Source organism: Ambystoma mexicanum, chromosome 9 (assembly GCF_040938575.1).
Source record: "Ambystoma mexicanum isolate Mex_15411 chromosome 9, UKY_AmexF1_1, whole genome shotgun sequence".
NCBI classification, from domain to species: domain Eukaryota; kingdom Metazoa; phylum Chordata; class Amphibia; order Caudata; family Ambystomatidae; genus Ambystoma; species Ambystoma mexicanum.
In genome coordinates this window covers 1,501,257,251-1,501,281,157 of record NC_090931.1, presented here as the reverse complement: position 1 = coordinate 1,501,281,157, position 23,907 = coordinate 1,501,257,251, and the positions used below count along the sequence as shown (strand labels likewise).

At 52.4% G+C, this 23,907-nt stretch overlaps 1 protein-coding gene across 1 annotated transcript in view; it reads left to right on the top strand.

Moving 5' to 3' along the window:
• LOC138489326 (zinc finger protein 850-like) overlaps positions 1-23,907 on the top strand; it is a 424,223-nt gene that overhangs the window by 152,866 nt on the left and 247,450 nt on the right. The gene's annotated exons all lie outside the window — the stretch shown is intronic.

Below are 23,907 nucleotides of genomic sequence, written 5' to 3'. Positions count from 1 at the left end.
TCTCTACTCTAGGTTTCAGGTGGCCCTTGCCTGGAGTGGTGAGGTGTATTCAGAGCGGTCTCGAAGGCCTGCACATTGGCTACGTTCTTATTATTGGGGGCATCTCTACTCTAGGTCTCAGGTGGCCCTCGCCTGGAGTGGCGAGGTGTATTCAGAGCGGTCTTGAAGGCCTGCACAGTGCCTACGTTCTTATTATTGGGGGCATCTCTACTCTAGGTCTCAGTGGGCCCTTGCCTGGAGTGGCGAGGTGTATTCAGAGCGGTCTTGAAGGCCTGCACAGTGGTTATGTTCATATTATTGGGGGCATCTCTACTCTAGGTCTCTTTTGGCTCTTGCCTGGAGTGGCGAGGTGTATTCAGAGCCGTCTTGAAGGCCTGCACGGTGGCTATATTCTTATTATTGGGGGCATCTCTACTCTAGGTCTCAGGTGGCCCTTGCCTGGAGTGGCGAGGTGTATTCAGAGCGGTCTTGAAGGCCTGCACAGTGGCTATGTTCTTATTATTGGGGGCATCTCTACTCTAGGTCTCAGGTGGCCCTTGCCTGGAGTGGCGAGGTGTATTCAGAGTGGTCTTGAAGGCCTGCACAGTGGCTATGTTCTTATTATTGGGGGCATCTCTACTCTAGGTCTCAGTGGGCCCTTGCCTGGAGTGGTGAGGTGTATTCAGAGCGGTCTTGAAGGCCTGCACAGTGGTTATGTTCATATTATTGGGGGCATCTCTACTCTAGGTCTCTTTTGGCTCTTGCCTGGAGTGGCGAGGTGTATTCAGAGCCGTCTTGAAGGCCTGCACGGTGGCTATATTCTTATTATTGGGGGCATCTCTACTCTAGGTCTCGGGTGGCCCTTGCCTAGAATGGCGAGGTCTATTCAGAGTGGTCTTGAAGGCCTGCACGGTGGCTATGTTCTTATTATTGGGGGCATCTCTACTCTAGGTCTCGGGTGGCCCTTGCCTGGAGTGGCGAGGTGTAATCAGAGCGGTCTTGAAGGCCTGCACAGTGTCTATGTTCTTATTATTGGGGGGCATCTCTACTCTAGGTCCCAGGTGGGCCTTGCCTGGAGTGGCGAGGTGTATTCAGAGCGGTCTTGTTTGCCTGCACAGTGGCTATGCTATTATTATTGGGGGGCATCTCTACTCTAGGTCTCAGGTGGCCCTTGCCTGGAGTGGTGAGGTGTATTCAGAGTGGTCTTGAAGGCCTGCATAGTAGCTATGTTCTTATTATTGGGGGCATCTCTACTCTAGGTCTCAGGTGGCCCTTGCCTGGAGTGGCGAGCTGTATTCAGAGTGGTCTTGAAGGCCTGCACAGTGGCTATGTTCTTATTATTGGGGGGCATCTCTACTCTAGGTCTCAGGTGGCCCTTGCCTGGAGTGGTGAGGTGTATTCAGAGTGGTCTCGAAGGCCTGCACAGTGGCTATGTTCTTATTATTGGGGGGCATCTCTACTCTAGGTCTCAGGTGGCCCTTGCCTGGAGTGGTGAGGTGTATTCAGAGTGGTCTCGAAGGCCTGCACAGTGGCTATGTTCTTATTATTGGGGGCATCTCTACTCTAGGTCTCAGGTGGCCCTTGCCTGGAGTCGTGAGGTGTATTCAGAGCGGTCTTGAAGGTCTGCACAGTGGCTACGTTCTTATTATTGGGGGCATCTCTACTCTAGGTATCAGGTGGCCCTTGCCTGGAGTGGTGAGGTGTATTCAGAGCGGTCTTGAAGGTCTGCACAGTGGCTATGTTCTTATTATTGGGGGCATCTCTACTCTAGGTCTCAGGTGGCCCTCGCCTGGAGTGGCGAGGTGTATTCAGAGCGGTCTTGAAGGCCTGCACCGTGCCTATGTTCTTATTATTGGGGGCATCTCTACTCTAGGTCTCAGGTGGTCCTCGTCTGGAGTGGCGAGGTGTATTCAGAGCAGTCTTGAAGGTCTGCACAGCGGCTATGTTCTTATTATTGGGGGCATCTCTACTCTAGGTCTCAGGTGGCCCTCGCCTGGAGTGATGAGGTGTATTCATAGCGGTCTTGAAGGCCTGCACAGTGGTTATGTTCATATTATTGGGGGCATCTCTACTCTAGGTCTCAGGTGGCTCTTGCCTGGAGTGGCGAGGTGTATTCAGTGTGGTCTTGAAGGTCTGCACAGTGGCTATGTTCTTATTATTGGGGGCGTCTCTACTGTAGGTCTCAGAAGGGCCCTTGCCTGGAGTGGCGAGGTGTATTCAGAGCAGTCTTGAAGGCCTGCACAGTGGCTATGTTCTTATTATTGGGGGCGTCTCTACTCTAGGTCTCTGGTGGCTCTTGCCTGGAGTGGCGAGGTGTATTCAGAGTGGTCTTGAAGGCCTGCACAGTGGCTATGTTCTTATTATTGGGGGCATCTCTACTCTAGGTCTCAGGTGGCTCTTGCCTGGAGTGGCGAGATGTATTCAGAGCGGTCTTGAAGGCCTGCACAGTGGTTATGTTCATATTATTGGGGGCATCTCTACTCTAGGTCTCTGGTGGCTCTTGCCTGGAGTGGCGAGGTGTATTCAGAGCCGTCTTGAAGACCTGCACAGTGGCTTTATTCTTATTATTGGGGCATCTCTACTCTAGGTCTCAGGTGGCCCTTGCCTGGAGTGGCGAGGTGTATTCAGAGTAGTCTTGAAGGCCTGCACAGTGGCTATGTTCTTATTATTGGGGGCATCTCTACTCTAGGTCTCAGGTGGCCCTTGCCTGGAGTGGCGAGGTGTATTCAGAGTGGTCTTGAAGGCCTGCACAGTGGCTTTGTTCTTATTATTGGGGGCATCTCTACTCTAGGTCTCAGTGGGCCCTTGCCTGGAGTGGTGAGGTGTATTCAGAGCGGTCTTGAAGGCCTGCACAGTGGCTATGTTCTTATTATTGGGGGCATCTCTACTCTAGGTCTCAGGTGGCCCTTGCCTGGAGTGGCGAGGTGTATTCAGAGCCGTCTTGAAGGCCTGCACAGTGGCTATGTTCTTATTATTGGGGGCATCTCTACACTAGGTCTCAGGTGGCCCTTGCCTGGAGTGGAGAGGTGTATTCAGAGCGGTCTTGAAGGCCTGCACAGTGGCTATATTCTTATTATTGGGGGCATCTCTACTCTAGGTCTCAGGTGGGCCTTGCCTGGAGTGGCGTGGTGTATTCAGAGCGATCTTGAAGGCCTCACAGTGGCTATATTCTTATTATTGGGGGCATCTCTACTCTAGGTCTCAGGTGACCCTTGCCTGGAGTGGTGAGGTGTATTCAGAGCGGTCTTGAAGGCCTGCACAGTGGCTATGTTCTTATTATTGGGGGCATCTCTACTCTAGGTCTCAGTGGGCCCTTGCCTGGAGTGTTGAGGTGTATTCAGAGCGGTCTTGAAGGCCTGCACAGTGGTTATGTTCATATTATTGGGGGAATCTCTACTCTAGGTCTCTGGTGGCTCTTGCCTGGAGTGGCGAGGTGTATTCAGAGCCGTCTTGTAGGCCTGCACAGTGGCTATGTTCTTATTATTGGGGGCATCTCTACTCTAGGTCTCGGGTCGCCCTTGCCTGGAGTGGCGAGGTGTATTCAAAGTGGTCTTGAAGGCCTGCACAGTGGCTATATTCTTATTATTGGGGGCATCTCTACTCTAGGTCTCAGGTGGCCCTTGCCTGGAGTGGCGAGGTGTATTCAGAGCGGTCTTGAAGACCTGCACAGTGGCTATATTCTTATTATTGGGGGCATCTCTACTCTAGGTCTCAGGTGGCCCTTGCCTGGAGTGGCGAGGTGTATTCAGAGCGGTCTTTAAGGCCTGCACAGTGGCTATGTTCTTATTATTGGGGGCATCTCTAATCTAGGTCTCAGGTGGCCCTTGCCTGGAGTGGCGAGGTGTATTCAGAGTGGTCTTGAAGGCCTGCACAGTGGCTATGTTCTTATTATTGGGGGCATCTCTACTCTAGGTCTCAGGTGGCCCTTGCCTGGAGTGGCGAGGTATATTCAGAGTGGTCTTGAAGGCCTGCACAGTGGCTATGTTCTTATTATTGGGGGCATCTCTACTCTAGGTCTCGGGTCGCCCTTGCCGGGAGTGGCGAGGTGTATTCAAAGTGGTCTTGAAGGCCTGCACAGTGGCTATGATCTTATTATTGGGGACATCTCTACACTAGGTGTCAGGTGGTCCTTGCCTGGAGTGGCGAGGTGTATTCAGAGTGGTCTTTTAGGCCTGCACAGTGGTTATGTTCATATTATTGGGGGCATCTCTACTCTAGGTCTCTGGTGGCTCTTGCCTGGAGTGGCGAGGTGTATTCAGAGCCGTCTTGAAGGCCTGCACAGTGGCAATGTTCTTATTATTGGGGGGCATCTCTACTCTAGATCTCAGGTGGCCCTTGCCTAGAGTGACGAGGTGTATTCAGAGCGGTCTTGAAGGCCTGCACAGTGGCTATGTTATTATTGGGGGCATCTCTACTCTAGGTCTCAGGTGACCCTTGCCTGGAGTGGCGAGGTGTATTCAGAGCGGTCTTGAAGGCCTGCACAGGGGCTATGTTCTTATTATTGGGGGGCATCTCTACTCTAGGTCTCAGGTGGCCCTTGCCTGGAGTGCTGAGGTGTATTCAGAGCGGTCTTGAAGGTCTGCACAGTGGCTATGTTCTTATTATTGGGGGCATCTCTACTCTAGGTCCAAGGTGGCCCTTGCCTGGAGTGGTGAGGTGTATTCAGAGCAGTCTTGAAGGCCTGTACAGTGGCTATGTTCTTATCATTGGGGGACAGCTCTACTCTAGGTCTCAGGTGGTCCTCGCCTGGAGTGGCGAGGTGTATTCAGAGTGGTCATGAAGGCCTGCACAGTGGTTATGTTCTTATTATTGGGGGCATCTCTACTCTAGGTCTCAGGTGGCCCTTGCCTGGATTGGTGAGGTGTATTCAGAGTGGTCTTGTAGGCCTGCACAGTGGCTATGTTCTTATTATTGGGGGCATCTCTACTCTAGGTCTCAGGTGGCTCTTGCCTGGAGTGGCGAGGTGTATTCAGTGTGGTCTTGAAGGTCTGCACAGTGGCTATGTTCTTATTATTGGGGGCGTCTCTACTGTAGGTCTCAGGGGGCCCTTGCCTGGAGTGGCGAGGTATATTCAGAGCAGTCTTGAAGGCCTGTACAGTGGCTATGTTCTTATTATTGGGGGCGTCTCTACTCTAGGTCTCAGGTGGCTCTTGCCTGGAGTGGCGAGGTGTATTCAGAGCGGTCTTGAAGGCCTACACAGTGGCTATATTCTTATTATTGGGGGCATCTCTACTCTAGGTCTCAGGTGGCCCTTGCCTGGAGTGGGGAGATGTATTCAGAGCGGTCTTGAAGGCCTGCACAGTGGCTATGTTCTTATTATTGGGGGCATCTCTACTCTAGGTCTCAGGTGGCCCTTGCCTGGAGTGGTGAGGTGTATTCAGAGCGGTCTTGAAGGCCTGCACAGTGGTTATGTTCATATTATTGGGGGCATCTCTACTCTAGGTCTCTGGTGGCACTTGCCTGGAGTGGCGAGGGTTATTCAGAGCCGTCTTGAAGGCCTGCACAGTGGCTATATTCTTATTATTGGGGGCATCTCTACTCTAGGTCTCAGGTGGCCCTTGCCTAGAATCGTGAGGTGTATTCAGAGCGGTCTTGAAGGCCTGCACAGTGGCTATATTCTTATTATTGGGGGCATCTCTACTCTAGGTCTCGGGTGGCCCTTGCCTGGAGTGGCGAGGTGTATTCAGAGTGGTCTTGAAGGCCTGCACGGTGGCTATGTTCTTATTTTTGGGGGCATCTCTACTCTAGGTCTCGGGTGGCCCTTGCCTGGAGTGGCGAGGTGTAATCAGAGCGGTCTTGAAGGCCTGCACAGTGGCTATGTTCTTATTATTGGGGGCATCTCTTCTCTAGGTCTCAGGTGGGCCTTGCCTGGAGTGGTGAGGTGTATTCAGAGCGGTCTTGAAGGCCTGCACAGTGGCTATGCTATTATTATTGGGGGGCATCTCTCCTCTAGGTCTCAGGTGGCCCTTGTCTGGAGTGGTGAGGTGTATTCAGAGTGGTCTTGAAGGCCTGCATAGTAGCTATGTTCTTATTATTGGGGGCATCTCTACTCTAGGTCTCAGGTGGCCCTTTCCTGGAGTAGCGAGCTGTATTCAGAGTGGTCTTGAAGGCCTGCACAGTGGCTATGTTCTTATTATTGGGGGGCATCTCTACTCTAGGTCTCGGGTGGCCCTTGCCTGGAGTGGCGAGGTGTATTCAGAGCGGTCTTGAAGGCCTGCACAGTGGCTATGTTCTTATTATTGGGGCATCTCTACTCTAGGTCTCAGGTGCCCCCCTTGTCTGGAGTGGTGAGGTGTATTCAGAGTGGTCTTGAAGGCCTGCACAGTGGCTATGTTCTTATTATTGGGGGCATCTCTACTCTAGGTCTCAGGTGGCCCTTGCCTGGAGTGGTGAGGTGTATTCAGAGTGGTCTTGAAGGCCTGCACAGTGGCTGTGTTCTTATTATTGGGAGACATCTCTACTCTAGGTCTCAGGTGGCCCTTGCCTAGAATCGTGAGGTGTATTCAGAGCGGTCTTGAAGGCCTGCACAGTGGCTATATTCTTATTATTGGGGGCATCTCTACTCTAGGTCTCGGGTGGCCCTTGCCTGGAGTGGCGAGGTGTATTCAGAGTGGTCTTGAAGGCCTGCACGGTGGCTATGTTCTTATTTTTGGGGGCATCTCTACTCTAGGTCTCGGGTGGCCCTTGCCTGGAGTGGCGAGGTGTAATCAGAGCGGTCTTGAAGGCCTGCACAGTGGCTATGTTCTTATTATTGGGGGCATCTCTTCTCTAGGTCTCAGGTGGGCCTTGCCTGGAGTGGTGAGGTGTATTCAGAGCGGTCTTGAAGGCCTGCACAGTGGCTATGCTATTATTATTGGGGGGCATCTCTCCTCTAGGTCTCAGGTGGCCCTTGTCTGGAGTGGTGAGGTGTATTCAGAGTGGTCTTGAAGGCCTGCATAGTAGCTATGTTCTTATTATTGGGGGCATCTCTACTCTAGGTCTCAGGTGGCCCTTTCCTGGAGTAGCGAGCTGTATTCAGAGTGGTCTTGAAGGCCTGCACAGTGGCTATGTTCTTATTATTGGGGGGCATCTCTACTCTAGGTCTCGGGTGGCCCTTGCCTGGAGTGGCGAGGTGTATTCAGAGCGGTCTTGAAGGCCTGCACAGTGGCTATGTTCTTATTATTGGGGCATCTCTACTCTAGGTCTCAGGTGCCCCCCTTGTCTGGAGTGGTGAGGTGTATTCAGAGTGGTCTTGAAGGCCTGCACAGTGGCTATGTTCTTATTATTGGGGGCATCTCTACTCTAGGTCTCAGGTGGCCCTTGCCTGGAGTGGTGAGGTGTATTCAGAGTGGTCTTGAAGGCCTGCACAGTGGCTGTGTTCTTATTATTGGGAGACATCTCTACTCTAGGTCTCAGGTGGCCCTTGCCTGGAGTGGTGAGGTGTATTCAGAGTGGTCTCGAAGGCCTGCACAGTGGCTATGTTCTTATTATTGGGGGCATCTCTACTCTAGGTCTCAGGTGGCCCTTGCCTGGAGTGGCGAGGTGTATTCAGAGCGGTCTTGAAGACCTGCACAGTGGCTATATTCTTATTATTGGGGGCATCTCTACTCTAGGTCTCGGGTGGCCCTTGCCTGGAGTGGTGAGGTGTATTCAGAGTGGTCTTGAAGGCCTGCACGGTGGCTATGTTCTTATTATTGGGGGCATCTCTACTCTAGGTCTCGGGTGGCCCTTGCCTGGAGTGGCGAGGTGTATTCAGAGTGGTCTTGAAGGCCTGCACGGTGGCTATGTTCTTATTTTTGGGGGCATCTCTACTCTAGGTCTCGGGTGGCCCTTGCCTGGAGTGGCGAGGTGTAATCAGAGCGGTCTTGAAGGCCTGCACAGTGGCTATGTTCTTATTATTGGGGGCATCTCTTCTCTAGGTCTCAGGTGGGCCTTGCCTGGAGTGGTGAGGTGTATTCAGAGCGGTCTTGAAGGCCTGCACAGTGGCTATGCTATTATTATTGGGGGGCATCTCTACTCTAGGTCTCAGGTGGCCCTTGCCTGGAGTGGTGAGGTGTATTTAGAGTGGTCTTGAAGGCCTGCATAGTAGCTATGTTCTTATTATTGGGGGCATCTCTACTCTAGGTCTCAGGTGGCCCTTTCCTGGAGTAGCGAGCTGTATTCAGAGTGGTCTTGAAGGCCTGCACAGTGGCTATGTTCTTATTATTGGGGGGCATCTCTACTCTAGGTCTCGGGTGGCCCTTGCCTGGAGTGGCGAGGTGTATTCAGAGCGGTCTTGAAGGCCTGCACAGTGGCAATGTTCTTATTATTGGGGCATCTCTTCTCTAGGTCTCAGGTGCCCCCCTTGTCTGGAGTGGTGAGGTGTATTCAGAGTGGTCTTGAAGGCCTGCACAGTGGCTATGTTCTTATTATTGGGGGCATCTCTACTCTAGGTCTCAGGTGGCCCTTGCCTGGAGTGGTGAGGTGTATTCAGAGTGGTCTTGAAGGCCTGCACAGTGGCTGTGTTCTTATTATTGGGAGACATCTCTACTCTAGGTCTCAGGTGGCCCTTGCCTGGAGTGGTGAGGTGTATTCAGAGTGGTCTCGAAGGCCTGCACAGTGGCTATGTTCTTATTATTGGGGGCATCTCTACTCTAGGTCTCAGGTGGCCCTTGTCTGGAGTCGTGAGGTGTATTCAGAGCGGTCTCGAAGGTCTGCACAGTGGCTACGTTCTTATTATTGGGGGCATCTCTACTCTAGGTATCAGGTGGCCCTTGCCTGGAGTGGTGAGGTGTATTCAGAGCGGTCTCGAAGGCCTGCACAGTGGCTACGTTCTTATTATTGGGGGCATCTCTACTCTAGGTCTCAGGTGGCCCTCGCCTGGAGTGGCGAGGTGTATTCAGAGCGGTCTTGAAGGCCTGCACCGTGCCTATGTTCTTATTATTGGGGGCATCTCTACTCTAGGTCTCTGGTGGCTCTTGCCTGGAGTGGCGAGGTGTATTCAGAGCGGTCTTGAAGGCCTGCACAGTGGCTATGTTCTTATTATTGGGGGCATCTCTACTCTAGGTCTCAGGTGGCTCTTGCCTGGAGTAGCGAGGTGTATTCAGTGAAGTCTTGAAGGCCTGCACAGTGGCTATGTTCTTATTATTGGGGGCATCTCTACTCTAGGTCTCAGGTGGCTCTTGCCTGGAGTGGCGAGGTGTATTCAGAGCGGTCTTGAAGGCCTGCACAGTGGCTATGTCCTTATTACTGGGGGCATCTCTACTCTAGGTCTCAGGTGGCTCTTGCCGGGAGTGGTGAGGTGTATTCAGAGCGGTTTTGAAGGCCTGCACAGTGGCTATGTTCTTATTATTGGGGGCATCTCTACTCTAGGTCTCAGTAGGCCCTTGTCTGGAGTGGTGATGTGTATTCAGAGTGGTCTTGAAGGCCTGCACAGTGGCTATGTTCTTATTATTTTGGGCATCTCTACTCTAGGTCTCAGTGGGCCCTTGCCTGGAGTGGTGAGGTGTATTCAGAGCGGTCTTGAAGGCCTGCACAGTGGCTATGTTCTTATTATTGGGGGCATCTCTACTCTAGGTCTCAGGTGGCCCTTGCCTGGAGTGGCGAGGTGTATTCAGAGCCGTCTTGAAGGCCTGCACAGTGGCTATGTTCATATTATTGGGGGGCATCTCTACACTAGGTCTCAGGTGGCCCTTGCCTGGAGTGGCGAGGTGTATTCAGAGCCGTCTTGAAGGCCTGCACAGTGGCTATGTTCATATTATTGGGGGGCATCTCTACACTAGGTCTCAGGTGGCCCTTGCCTGGAGTGGCGAGGTGTATTCAGAGCGGTCTTGAAGGCCTGCACAGTGGCTATGTCCTTATTACTGGGGGCATCTCTACTCTAGGTCTCAGGTGGCTCTTGCCGGGAGTGGTGAGGTGTATTCAGAGCGGTTTTGAAGGCCTGCACAGTGGCTATGTTCTTATTATTGGGGGCATCTCTACTCTAGGTCTCAGTAGGCCCTTGTCTGGAGTGGTGATGTGTATTCAGAGTGGTCTTGAAGGCCTGCACAGTGGCTATGTTCTTATTATTTTGGGCATCTCTACTCTAGGTCTCAGTGGGCCCTTGCCTGGAGTGGTGAGGTGTATTCAGAGCGGTCTTGAAGGCCTGCACAGTGGCTATGTTCTTATTATTGGGGGCATCTCTACTCTAGGTCTCAGGTGGCCCTTGCCTGGAGTGGCGAGGTGTATTCAGAGCCGTCTTGAAGGCCTGCACAGTGGCTATGTTCATATTATTGGGGGGCATCTCTACACTAGGTCTCAGGTGGCCCTTGCCTGGAGTGGCGAGGTGTATTCAGAGCCGTCTTGAAGGCCTGCACAGTGGCTATGTTCATATTATTGGGGGGCATCTCTACACTAGGTCTCAGGTGGCCCTTGCCTGGAGTGGCGAGGTGTATTCAGAGCGGTCTTGAAGGCCTGCACAGTGGCTATATTCTTATTATTGGGGGCATCCCTACTCTAGGTCTCAGGTGGCCCTTGCCTGGAGTGGCGTGGTATTCAGAGCGGTCTTGAAGGCCTGCACAGTGGCTATGTTCTTATTATTGGGGGCATCTCTACTCTAGGTCTCAGTGGGCCCTTGCCTGGAGTGGTGAGGTGTATTCAGAGCGGTCTTGAAGGCCTGCACAGTGGTTATGTTCATATTATTGGGGGCATCTCTACTCTAGGTCTCTTTTGGCTCTTGCCTGGAGTGGCGAGGTGTATTCAGAGCCGTCTTGAAGGCCTGCACAGTGGCTTTATTCTTATTATTGGGGGCATCTCTACTCTAGGTCTCAGGTGGCCCTTGCCTAGAATCGCGAGGTGTATTCAGAGCGGTCTTGAAGGCCTGCACAGTGGCTATATTCTTATTATTGGGGGCATCTCTACTCTAGGTCTCTGGTGGCTCTTGCCTGGAGTGGCGAGGTGTATTCAGAGCCGTCTTGTAGGCCTGCACAGTGGCTATATTCTTATTATTGGGGGCATCTCTACTTTAGGTCTCAGGTGGCCCTTGCCTGGAGTGGCGAGGTGTATTCAAAGCGGTCTTGAAGACCTGCACAGTGGCTATATTCTTATTATTGGGGGCATCTCTACTCTAGGTCTCAGGTGGCCCTTGCCTGGAGTGGCGAGGTGTATTCAGAGCGGTCTTTAAGGCCTGCACAGTGGCTATGTTCTTATTATTGGGGGCATCTCTAATCTAGGTCTCAGGTGGCCCTTGCCTGGAGTGGCGAGTTGTATTCAGAGTGGTCTTGAAGGCCTGCACAGTGGCTATGTTCTTATTATTGGGGGCATCTCTACTCTAGGTCTCAGGTGGCCCTTGCCTGGAGTGGCGAGGTGTATTCAGAGTGGTCTTGAAGGCCTGCACAGTGGCTTTGTTCTTATTATTGGGGGCATCTCTACTCTAGGTCTCGGGTCGCCCTTGCCTGGAGTGGCGAGGTGTATTCAAAGTGGTCTTGAAGGCCTGCACAGTGGCTATGATCTTATTATTGGGGACATCTCTACACTAGGTGTCAGGTGGTCCTTGCCTGGAGTGGCGAGGTGTATTCAGAGTGGTCTTGTAGGCCTGCACAGTGGTTATGTTCATATTATTGGGGGCATCTCTACACTAGGTCTCAGGTGGCCCTTGCCTGGAGTGGCGAGGTGTATTCAGAGCGGTCTTGAAGGCCTGCACAGTGGCTATATTCTTATTATTGGGGACATCTCTACTCTAGGTCTCAGGTGGGCCTTGCCTGGAGTGGCGTGGTGTATTCAGAGCGGTCTCGAAGGCCTACACAGTGGCTATATTCTTATTATTGGGGGCATCTCTACTCTAGGTCTCAGGTGGCCCTTGCCTGGAGTGGGGAGATGTATTCAGAGGGGTCTTGAAGGCCTGCACAGTGGCTATGTTCTTATTATTGGGGGCATCTCTACTCTAGGTCTCAGTGGGCCCTTGCCTGGAGTGGTGAGGTGTATTCAGAGCGGTCTTGAAGGCCTGCACAGTGGTTATGTTCATATTATTGGGGGCATCTCTACTCTAGGTCTCTTTTGGCTCTTGCCTGGAGTGGCGAGGTGTATTCAGAGCCGTCTTGAAGGCCTGCACAGTGGCTATATTCTTATTATTGGGGGCATCTCTACTCTAGGTCTCAGGTGGCCCTTGCCTAGAATCGCGAGGTGTATTCAGAGCGGTCTTGAAGGCCTGCACAGTGGCTATATTCTTATTATTGGGGGCATCTCTACTCTAGGTCTCAGGTGGCCCTTGCCTGGAGTGGCGAGGTGTATTCAGAGCGGTCTTGAAGACCTGCACAGTGGCTATATTCTTATTATTGGGGGCATCTCTACTCTAGGTCTCACGTGGCCCTTGCCTGGAGTGGTGAGGTGTATTCAGAGTGGTCTTGAAGGCCTGCACAGTGGCTATGTTCTTATTATTGGGGGCATCTCTACTCGAGGTCTCGGGTGGCCCTTGCCTAGAGTGGCGAGGTCTATTCAGAGTGGTCTTGAAAGCCTGCACGGTGGCTATGTTCTTATTATTGGGGGCATCTCTACTCTAGGTCTCGGGTGGCCCTTGCCTGGAGTGGCGAGGTGTAATCAGAGCAGTCTTGAAGGCCTGCACAGTGTCTATGTTCTTATTTTTGGGGGGCATCTCTACTCTAGGTCTCAGGTGGGCCTTGCCTGGAGTGGCGAGGTGTATTCAGAGCGGTCTTGAAGGCCTGCACAGTGGCTATGCTATTATTATTGGGGGGCATCTCTACTCTAGGTCTCAGGTGGCCCTTGACTGGAGTGGTGAGGTGTATTCAGAGTGGTCTTGAAGGCCTGCATAGTAGCTATGTTCTTATTATTGGGGGCATCTCTACTCTAGGTCTCAGGTGGCCCTTGCCTGGAGTAGCGAGCTGTATTCAGAGTGGTCTTGAAGGCCTGCACAGTGGCTATGTTCTTATTATTGGGGGGCATCTCTACTCTAGGTCTCAGTGGGCCCTTGCCTGCAGTGGTGAGGTGTATTCAGAGCGGTCTTGAAGGCCTGCACAGTGGTTATGTTCATATTATTGGGGGCATCTCTACTCTAGGTCTCTGGTGGCTCTTGCCTGGAGTGGCGAGGTGTATTCAGAGCCGTCTTGAAGGCCTGCACATTGGCTATATTCTTATTATCTACTCTAGGTCTCAGGTGGCCCTTGCCTGGAGTGGGGAGATGTATTCAGAGCGGTCTTGAAGGCCTGCACAGTGGCTATGTTCTTATTATTGGGGGCATCTCTACTCTAGGTCTCAGGTGGCCCTTGCCTGGAGTGGTGAGGTGTATTCAGACCGGTCTTGAAGGCCTGCACAGTGGTTATGTTCTTATTATTGGGGGCATCTCTACTCTAGGTCTCTGGTGGCTCTTGCCTGGAGTGGCGAGGGTTATTCAGAGTGGTCTTGAAGACCTGCACAGTGGCTATGTTCTTATTATTGGGGGCATCTCTACTCTAGGTCTCAGGTGGCTCTTGCCTGGAGTGGCGAGGTGTATTCAGAGAAGTCTTGAAGGCCTGCACAGTGGCTATGTTCTTATTATTGGGGGCATCTCTACTCTAGGTCTCAGGTGGCTCTTGCCTGGAGTGGTGAGGTGTATTCAGAGCGGTCTTGAAGGCCTGCACAGTGGCTATGTCCTTATTATTGGGGGCATCTCTACTCTAGGTCTCAGGTGGCTCTTGCCTGGAGTGGTGAGGTGTATTCAGAGCGGTCTTGAAGGCCTGCACAGTGGCTATGTTCTTATTATTGGGGGCATCTCTACTCTAGGTCTCAGTAGGCCCTTGTCTGGAGTGGTGAGGTGTATTCAGAGTGGTCTTGAAGGCCTGCACAGTGGCTATGTTCTTATTATTTTGGGCATCTCTACTCTAGGTCTCAGTGGGCCCTTGCCTGGAGTGGTGAGGTGTATTCAGAGCGGTCTTGAAGGCCTGCACAGTGGCTATGTTCTTATTATTGGGGGCATCTCTACTCTAGGTCTCAGGTGGCCCTTGCATGGAGTGGCGAGGTGTATTCAGAGCCGTCTTGAAGGCCTGCACAGTGGCTATGTTCTTATTATTGGGGGGCATCTCTACACTAGGTCTCAGGTGGCCCTTGCCTGGAGTGGCGAGGTGTATTCAGAGCGGTCTTGAAGGCCTGCACAGTGGCTATATTCTTATTATTGGGGGCATCCCTACTCTAGGTCTCAGGTGGCCCTTGCCTGGAGTGGCGTGGTGTATTCAGAGCGGTCTTGAAGGGCTGCACAGTGGCTATATTCTTATTATTGGGGGCATCTCTACTCTAGGTCTCAGGTGGCCCTTGCCTGGAGTGGCGAGGTGTATTCAGAGCGGTCTTGAAGGCCTGCACAGTGGCTATGTTCTTATTATTGGGGGCATCTCTACTCTAGGTCTCAGGTGGCCCTTGCCTGGAGTGGCGAGGTGTATTCAGAGTGGTCTTGAAGGCCTGCACAGTGGCTATGTTCTTATTATTGGGGGCATCTCTACTCTAGGTCTCAGTGGGCCCTTGCCTGGAGTGGTGAGGTGTATTCAGAGCGGTCTTGAAGGCCTGCACAGTTGTTATGTTCATATTATTGGGGGTATCTCTACTCTAGGTCTCTTTTGGCTCTTGCCTGGAGTGGCGAGGTGTATTCAGAGCCGTCTTGAAGGCCTGCACAGTGGCTATATTCTTATTATTGGGGGCATCTCTACACTAGGTCTCAGGTTGCCCTTGCCTGGAGTGGCGAGGTGTATTCAGAGCGGTCTTGAAGGCCTGCACAGTGGCTATATTCTTATTATTGGGGGCATCTCTACTCTAGGTCTCAGGTGGCCCTTGCCTGGAGTGGTGAGGTGTATTCAGAGTGGTCTTGAAGGCCTGCACAGTGGCTGTGTTCTTATTATTGGGAGACATCTCTACTCTAGGTCTCAGGTGGCCCTTGCCTAGAATCGTGAGGTGTATTCAGAGCGGTCTTGAAGGCCTGCACAGTGGCTATATTCTTATTATTGGGGGCATCTCTACTCTAGGTCTCGGGTGGCCCTTGCCTGGAGTGGCGAGGTGTATTCAGAGTGGTCTTGAAGGCCTGCACGGTGGCTATGTTCTTATTTTTGGGGGCATCTCTACTCTAGGTCTCGGGTGGCCCTTGCCTGGAGTGGCGAGGTGTAATCAGAGCGGTCTTGAAGGCCTGCACAGTGGCTATGTTCTTATTATTGGGGGCATCTCTTCTCTAGGTCTCAGGTGGGCCTTGCCTGGAGTGGTGAGGTGTATTCAGAGCGGTCTTGAAGGCCTGCACAGTGGCTATGCTATTATTATTGGGGGGCATCTCTCCTCTAGGTCTCAGGTGGCCCTTGTCTGGAGTGGTGAGGTGTATTCAGAGTGGTCTTGAAGGCCTGCATAGTAGCTATGTTCTTATTATTGGGGGCATCTCTACTCTAGGTCTCAGGTGGCCCTTTCCTGGAGTAGCGAGCTGTATTCAGAGTGGTCTTGAAGGCCTGCACAGTGGCTATGTTCTTATTATTGGGGGGCATCTCTACTCTAGGTCTCGGGTGGCCCTTGCCTGGAGTGGCGAGGTGTATTCAGAGCGGTCTTGAAGGCCTGCACAGTGGCTATGTTCTTATTATTGGGGCATCTCTACTCTAGGTCTCAGGTGCCCCCCTTGTCTGGAGTGGTGAGGTGTATTCAGAGTGGTCTTGAAGGCCTGCACAGTGGCTATGTTCTTATTATTGGGGGCATCTCTACTCTAGGTCTCAGGTGGCCCTTGCCTGGAGTGGTGAGGTGTATTCAGAGTGGTCTTGAAGGCCTGCACAGTGGCTGTGTTCTTATTATTGGGAGACATCTCTACTCTAGGTCTCAGGTGGCCCTTGCCTGGAGTGGTGAGGTGTATTCAGAGTGGTCTCGAAGGCCTGCACAGTGGCTATGTTCTTATTATTGGGGGCATCTCTACTCTAGGTCTCAGGTGGCCCTTGCCTGGAGTGGCGAGGTGTATTCAGAGCGGTCTTGAAGACCTGCACAGTGGCTATATTCTTATTATTGGGGGCATCTCTACTCTAGGTCTCGGGTGGCCCTTGCCTGGAGTGGTGAGGTGTATTCAGAGTGGTCTTGAAGGCCTGCACGGTGGCTATGTTCTTATTATTGGGGGCATCTCTACTCTAGGTCTCGGGTGGCCCTTGCCTGGAGTGGCGAGGTGTATTCAGAGTGGTCTTGAAGGCCTGCACGGTGGCTATGTTCTTATTTTTGGGGGCATCTCTACTCTAGGTCTCGGGTGGCCCTTGCCTGGAGTGGCGAGGTGTAATCAGAGCGGTCTTGAAGGCCTGCACAGTGGCTATGTTCTTATTATTGGGGGCATCTCTTCTCTAGGTCTCAGGTGGGCCTTGCCTGGAGTGGTGAGGTGTATTCAGAGCGGTCTTGAAGGCCTGCACAGTGGCTATGCTATTATTATTGGGGGGCATCTCTACTCTAGGTCTCAGGTGGCCCTTGCCTGGAGTGGTGAGGTGTATTTAGAGTGGTCTTGAAGGCCTGCATAGTAGCTATGTTCTTATTATTGGGGGCATCTCTACTCTAGGTCTCAGGTGGCCCTTTCCTGGAGTAGCGAGCTGTATTCAGAGTGGTCTTGAAGGCCTGCACAGTGGCTATGTTCTTATTATTGGGGGGCATCTCTACTCTAGGTCTCGGGTGGCCCTTGCCTGGAGTGGCGAGGTGTATTCAGAGCGGTCTTGAAGGCCTGCACAGTGGCAATGTTCTTATTATTGGGGCATCTCTTCTCTAGGTCTCAGGTGCCCCCCTTGTCTGGAGTGGTGAGGTGTATTCAGAGTGGTCTTGAAGGCCTGCACAGTGGCTATGTTCTTATTATTGGGGGCATCTCTACTCTAGGTCTCAGGTGGCCCTTGCCTGGAGTGGTGAGGTGTATTCAGAGTGGTCTTGAAGGCCTGCACAGTGGCTGTGTTCTTATTATTGGGAGACATCTCTACTCTAGGTCTCAGGTGGCCCTTGCCTGGAGTGGTGAGGTGTATTCAGAGTGGTCTCGAAGGCCTGCACAGTGGCTATGTTCTTATTATTGGGGGCATCTCTACTCTAGGTCTCAGGTGGCCCTTGTCTGGAGTCGTGAGGTGTATTCAGAGCGGTCTCGAAGGTCTGCACAGTGGCTACGTTCTTATTATTGGGGGCATCTCTACTCTAGGTATCAGGTGGCCCTTGCCTGGAGTGGTGAGGTGTATTCAGAGCGGTCTCGAAGGCCTGCACAGTGGCTACGTTCTTATTATTGGGGGCATCTCTACTCTAGGTCTCAGGTGGCCCTCGCCTGGAGTGGCGAGGTGTATTCAGAGCGGTCTTGAAGGCCTGCACCGTGCCTATGTTCTTATTATTGGGGGCATCTCTACTCTAGGTCTCTGGTGGCTCTTGCCTGGAGTGGCGAGGTGTATTCAGAGCGGTCTTGAAGGCCTGCACAGTGGCTATGTTCTTATTATTGGGGGCATCTCTACTCTAGGTCTCAGGTGGCTCTTGCCTGGAGTAGCGAGGTGTATTCAGTGAAGTCTTGAAGGCCTGCACAGTGGCTATGTTCTTATTATTGGGGGCATCTCTACTCTAGGTCTCAGGTGGCTCTTGCCTGGAGTGGCGAGGTGTATTCAGAGCGGTCTTGAAGGCCTGCACAGTGGCTATGTCCTTATTACTGGGGGCATCTCTACTCTAGGTCTCAGGTGGCTCTTGCCGGGAGTGGTGAGGTGTATTCAGAGCGGTTTTGAAGGCCTGCACAGTGGCTATGTTCTTATTATTGGGGGCATCTCTACTCTAGGTCTCAGTAGGCCCTTGTCTGGAGTGGTGATGTGTATTCAGAGTGGTCTTGAAGGCCTGCACAGTGGCTATGTTCTTATTATTTTGGGCATCTCTACTCTAGGTCTCAGTGGGCCCTTGCCTGGAGTGGTGAGGTGTATTCAGAGCGGTCTTGAAGGCCTGCACAGTGGCTATGTTCTTATTATTGGGGGCATCTCTACTCTAGGTCTCAGGTGGCCCTTGCCTGGAGTGGCGAGGTGTATTCAGAGCCGTCTTGAAGGCCTGCACAGTGGCTATGTTCATATTATTGGGGGGCATCTCTACACTAGGTCTCAGGTGGCCCTTGCCTGGAGTGGCGAGGTGTATTCAGAGCCGTCTTGAAGGCCTGCACAGTGGCTATGTTCATATTATTGGGGGGCATCTCTACACTAGGTCTCAGGTGGCCCTTGCCTGGAGTGGCGAGGTGTATTCAGAGCGGTCTTGAAGGCCTGCACAGTGGCTATGTTCTTATTATTGGGGGCATCTCTACTCTAGGTCTCAGGTGGCCCTTGCATGGAGTGGCGAGGTGTATTCAGAGCCGTCTTGAAGGCCTGCACAGTGGCTATGTTCTTATTATTGGGGGGCATCTCTACACTAGGTCTCAGGTGGCCCTTGCCTGGAGTGGCGAGGTGTATTCAGAGCGGTCTTGAAGGCCTGCACAGTGGCTATATTCTTATTATTGGGGGCATCCCTACTCTAGGTCTCAGGTGGCCCTTGCCTGGAGTGGCGTGGTGTATTCAGAGCGGTCTTGAAGGGCTGCACAGTGGCTATATTCTTATTATTGGGGGCATCTCTACTCTAGGTCTCAGGTGGCCCTTGCCTGGAGTGGCGAGGTGTATTCAGAGCGGTCTTGAAGGCCTGCACAGTGGCTATGTTCTTATTATTGGGGGCATCTCTACTCTAGGTCTCAGGTGGCCCTTGCCTGGAGTGGCGAGGTGTATTCAGAGTGGTCTTGAAGGCCTGCACAGTGGCTATGTTCTTATTATTGGGGGCATCTCTACTCTAGGTCTCAGTGGGCCCTTGCCTGGAGTGGTGAGGTGTATTCAGAGCGGTCTTGAAGGCCTGCACAGTTGTTATGTTCATATTATTGGGGGTATCTCTACTCTAGGTCTCTTTTGGCTCTTGCCTGGAGTGGCGAGGTGTATTCAGAGCCGTCTTGAAGGCCTGCACAGTGGCTATATTCTTATTATTGGGGGCATCTCTACACTAGGTCTCAGGTTGCCCTTGCCTGGAGTGGCGAGGTGTATTCAGAGCGGTCTTGAAGGCCTGCACAGTGGCTATATTCTTATTATTGGGGGCATCTCTACTCTAGGTCTCAGGTGGCCCTTGCCTGGAATGGTGAGGTGTATTCAGAGTGGTCTTGAAGGCCTGCACAGTGGCTGTGTTCTTATTATTGGGAGACATCTCTACTCTAGGTCTCAGGTGGCCCTTGCCTAGAATCGTGAGGTGTATTCAGAGCGGTCTTGAAGGCCTGCACAGTGGCTATATTCTTATTATTGGGGGCATCTCTACTCTAGGTCTCGGGTGGCCCTTGCCTGGAGTGGCGAGGTGTATTCAGAGTGGTCTTGAAGGCCTGCACGGTGGCTATGTTCTTATTTTTGGGGGCATCTCTACTCTAGGTCTCGGGTGGCCCTTGCCTGGAGTGGCGAGGTGTAATCAGAGCGGTCTTGAAGGCCTGCACAGTGGCTATGTTCTTATTATTGGGGGCATCTCTTCTCTAGGTCTCAGGTGGGCCTTGCCTGGAGTGGTGAGGTGTATTCAGAGCGGTCTTGAAGGCCTGCACAGTGGCTATGCTATTATTATTGGGGGGCATCTCTCCTCTAGGTCTCAGGTGGCCCTTGTCTGGAGTGGTGAGGTGTATTCAGAGTGGTCTTGAAGGCCTGCATAGTAGCTATGTTCTTATTATTGGGGGCATCTCTACTCTAGGTCTCAGGTGGCCCTTTCCTGGAGTAGCGAGCTGTATTCAGAGTGGTCTTGAAGGCCTGCACAGTGGCTATGTTCTTATTATTGGGGGGCATCTCTACTCTAGGTCTCGGGTGGCCCTTGCCTGGAGTGGCGAGGTGTATTCAGAGCGGTCTTGAAGGCCTGCACAGTGGCTATGTTCTTATTATTGGGGCATCTCTACTCTAGGTCTCAGGTGCCCCCCTTGTCTGGAGTGGTGAGGTGTATTCAGAGTGGTCTTGAAGGCCTGCACAGTGGCTATGTTCTTATTATTGGGGGCATCTCTACTCTAGGTCTCAGGTGGCCCTTGCCTGGAGTGGTGAGGTGTATTCAGAGTGGTCTTGAAGGCCTGCACAGTGGCTGTGTTCTTATTATTGGGAGACATCTCTACTCTAGGTCTCAGGTGGCCCTTGCCTGGAGTGGTGAGGTGTATTCAGAGTGGTCTCGAAGGCCTGCACAGTGGCTATGTTCTTATTATTGGGGGCATCTCTACTCTAGGTCTCAGGTGGCCCTTGCCTGGAGTGGCGAGGTGTATTCAGAGCGGTCTTGAAGACCTGCACAGTGGCTATATTCTTATTATTGGGGGCATCTCTACTCTAGGTCTCGGGTGGCCCTTGCCTGGAGTGGTGAGGTGTATTCAGAGTGGTCTTGAAGGCCTGCACGGTGGCTATGTTCTTATTATTGGGGGCATCTCTACTCTAGGTCTCGGGTGGCCCTTGCCTGGAGTGGCGAGGTGTATTCAGAGTGGTCTTGAAGGCCTGCACGGTGGCTATGTTCTTATTTTTGGGGGCATCTCTACTCTAGGTCTCGGGTGGCCCTTGCCTGGAGTGGCGAGGTGTAATCAGAGCGGTCTTGAAGGCCTGCACAGTGGCTATGTTCTTATTATTGGGGGCATCTCTTCTCTAGGTCTCAGGTGGGCCTTGCCTGGAGTGGTGAGGTGTATTCAGAGCGGTCTTGAAGGCCTGCACAGTGGCTATGCTATTATTATTGGGGGGCATCTCTACTCTAGGTCTCAGGTGGCCCTTGCCTGGAGTGGTGAGGTGTATTTAGAGTGGTCTTGAAGGCCTGCATAGTAGCTATGTTCTTATTATTGGGGGCATCTCTACTCTAGGTCTCAGGTGGCCCTTTCCTGGAGTAGCGAGCTGTATTCAGAGTGGTCTTGAAGGCCTGCACAGTGGCTATGTTCTTATTATTGGGGGGCATCTCTACTCTAGGTCTCGGGTGGCCCTTGCCTGGAGTGGCGAGGTGTATTCAGAGCGGTCTTGAAGGCCTGCACAGTGGCAATGTTCTTATTATTGGGGCATCTCTTCTCTAGGTCTCAGGTGCCCCCCTTGTCTGGAGTGGTGAGGTGTATTCAGAGTGGTCTTGAAGGCCTGCACAGTGGCTATGTTCTTATTATTGGGGGCATCTCTACTCTAGGTCTCAGGTGGCCCTTGCCTGGAGTGGTGAGGTGTATTCAGAGTGGTCTTGAAGGCCTGCACAGTGGCTGTGTTCTTATTATTGGGAGACATCTCTACTCTAGGTCTCAGGTGGCCCTTGCCTGGAGTGGTGAGGTGTATTCAGAGTGGTCTCGAAGGCCTGCACAGTGGCTATGTTCTTATTATTGGGGGCATCTCTACTCTAGGTCTCAGGTGGCCCTTGTCTGGAGTCGTGAGGTGTATTCAGAGCGGTCTCGAAGGTCTGCACAGTGGCTACGTTCTTATTATTGGGGGCATCTCTACTCTAGGTATCAGGTGGCCCTTGCCTGGAGTGGTGAGGTGTATTCAGAGCGGTCTCGAAGGCCTGCACAGTGGCTACGTTCTTATTATTGGGGGCATCTCTACTCTAGGTCTCAGGTGGCCCTCGCCTGGAGTGGCGAGGTGTATTCAGAGCGGTCTTGAAGGCCTGCACCGTGCCTATGTTCTTATTATTGGGGGCATCTCTACTCTAGGTCTCTGGTGGCTCTTGCCTGGAGTGGCGAGGTGTATTCAGAGCGGTCTTGAAGGCCTGCACAGTGGCTATGTTCTTATTATTGGGGGCATCTCTACTCTAGGTCTCAGGTGGCTCTTGCCTGGAGTAGCGAGGTGTATTCAGTGAAGTCTTGAAGGCCTGCACAGTGGCTATGTTCTTATTATTGGGGGCATCTCTACTCTAGGTCTCAGGTGGCTCTTGCCTGGAGTGGCGAGGTGTATTCAGAGCGGTCTTGAAGGCCTGCACAGTGGCTATGTCCTTATTACTGGGGGCATCTCTACTCTAGGTCTCAGGTGGCTCTTGCCGGGAGTGGTGAGGTGTATTCAGAGCGGTTTTGAAGGCCTGCACAGTGGCTATGTTCTTATTATTGGGGGCATCTCTACTCTAGGTCTCAGTAGGCCCTTGTCTGGAGTGGTGATGTGTATTCAGAGTGGTCTTGAAGGCCTGCACAGTGGCTATGTTCTTATTATTTTGGGCATCTCTACTCTAGGTCTCAGTGGGCCCTTGCCTGGAGTGGTGAGGTGTATTCAGAGCGGTCTTGAAGGCCTGCACAGTGGCTATGTTCTTATTATTGGGGGCATCTCTACTCTAGGTCTCAGGTGGCCCTTGCCTGGAGTGGCGAGGTGTATTCAGAGCCGTCTTGAAGGCCTGCACAGTGGCTATGTTCATATTATTGGGGGGCATCTCTACACTAGGTCTCAGGTGGCCCTTGCCTGGAGTGGCGAGGTGTATTCAGAGCCGTCTTGAAGGCCTGCACAGTGGCTATGTTCATATTATTGGGGGGCATCTCTACACTAGGTCTCAGGTGGCCCTTGCCTGGAGTGGCGAGGTGTATTCAGAGCGGTCTTGAAGGCCTGCACAGTGGCTATATTCTTATTATTGGGGGCATCCCTACTCTAGGTCTCAGGTGGCCCTTGCCTGGAGTGGCGTGGTATTCAGAGCGGTCTTGAAGGGCTGCACAGTGGCTATATTCTTATTATTGGGGGCATCTCTACTCTAGGTCTCAGGTGGCCCTTGCCTGGAGTGGCGAGGTGTATTCAGAGCGGTCTTGAAGGCCTGCACAGTGGCTATGTTCTTATTATTGTGGGCATCTCTACTCTAGGTCTCAGGTGGCCCTTGCCTGGAGTGGCGAGGTGTATTCAGAGTGGTCTTGAAGGCCTGCACAGTGGCTATGTTCTTATTATTGGGGGCATCTCTACTCTAGGTCTCAGTGGGCCCTTGCCTGGAGTGGTGAGGTGTATTCAGAGCGGTCTTGAAGGCCTGCACAGTGGTTATGTTCATATTATTGGGGGCATCTCTACTCTAGGTCTCTTTTGGCTCTTGCCTGGAGTGGCGAGGTGTATTCAGAGCCGTCTTGAAGGCCTGCACAGTGGCTTTATTCTTATTATTGGGGGCATCTCTACTCTAGGTCTCAGGTGGCCCTTGCCTAGAATCGCGAGGTGTATTCAGAGCGGTCTTGAAGGCCTGCACAGTGGCTATATTCTTATTATTGGGGGCATCTCTACTCTAGGTCTCTGGTGGCTCTTGCCTGGAGTGGCGAGGTGTATTCAGAGCCGTCTTGTAGGCCTGCACAGTGGCTATATTCTTATTATTGGGGGCATCTCTACTTTAGGTCTCAGGTGGCCCTTGCCTGGAGTGGCGAGGTGTATTCAAAGCGGTCTTGAAGACCTGCACAGTGGCTATATTCTTATTATTGGGGGCATCTCTACTCTAGGTCTCAGGTGGCCCTTGCCTGGAGTGGCGAGGTGTATTCAGAGCGGTCTTTAAGGCCTGCACAGTGGCTATGTTCTTATTATTGGGGGCATCTCTAATCTAGGTCTCAGGTGGCCCTTGCCTGGAGTGGCGAGTTGTATTCAGAGTGGTCTTGAAGGCCTGCACAGTGGCTATGTTCTTATTATTGGGGGCATCTCTACTCTAGGTCTCAGGTGGCCCTTGCCTGGAGTGGCGAGGTGTATTCAGAGTGGTCTTGAAGGCCTGCACAGTGGCTTTGTTCTTATTATTGGGGGCATCTCTACTCTAGGTCTCGGGTCGCCCTTGCCTGGAGTGGCGAGGTGTATTCAAAGTGGTCTTGAAGGCCTGCACAGTGGCTATGATCTTATTATTGGGGACATCTCTACACTAGGTGTCAGGTGGTCCTTGCCTGGAGTGGCGAGGTGTATTCAGAGTGGTCTTGTAGGCCTGCACAGTGGTTATGTTCATATTATTGGGGGCATCTCTACACTAGGTCTCAGGTGGCCCTTGCCTGGAGTGGCGAGGTGTATTCAGAGCGGTCTTGAAGGCCTGCACAGTGGCTATATTCTTATTATTGGGGACATCTCTACT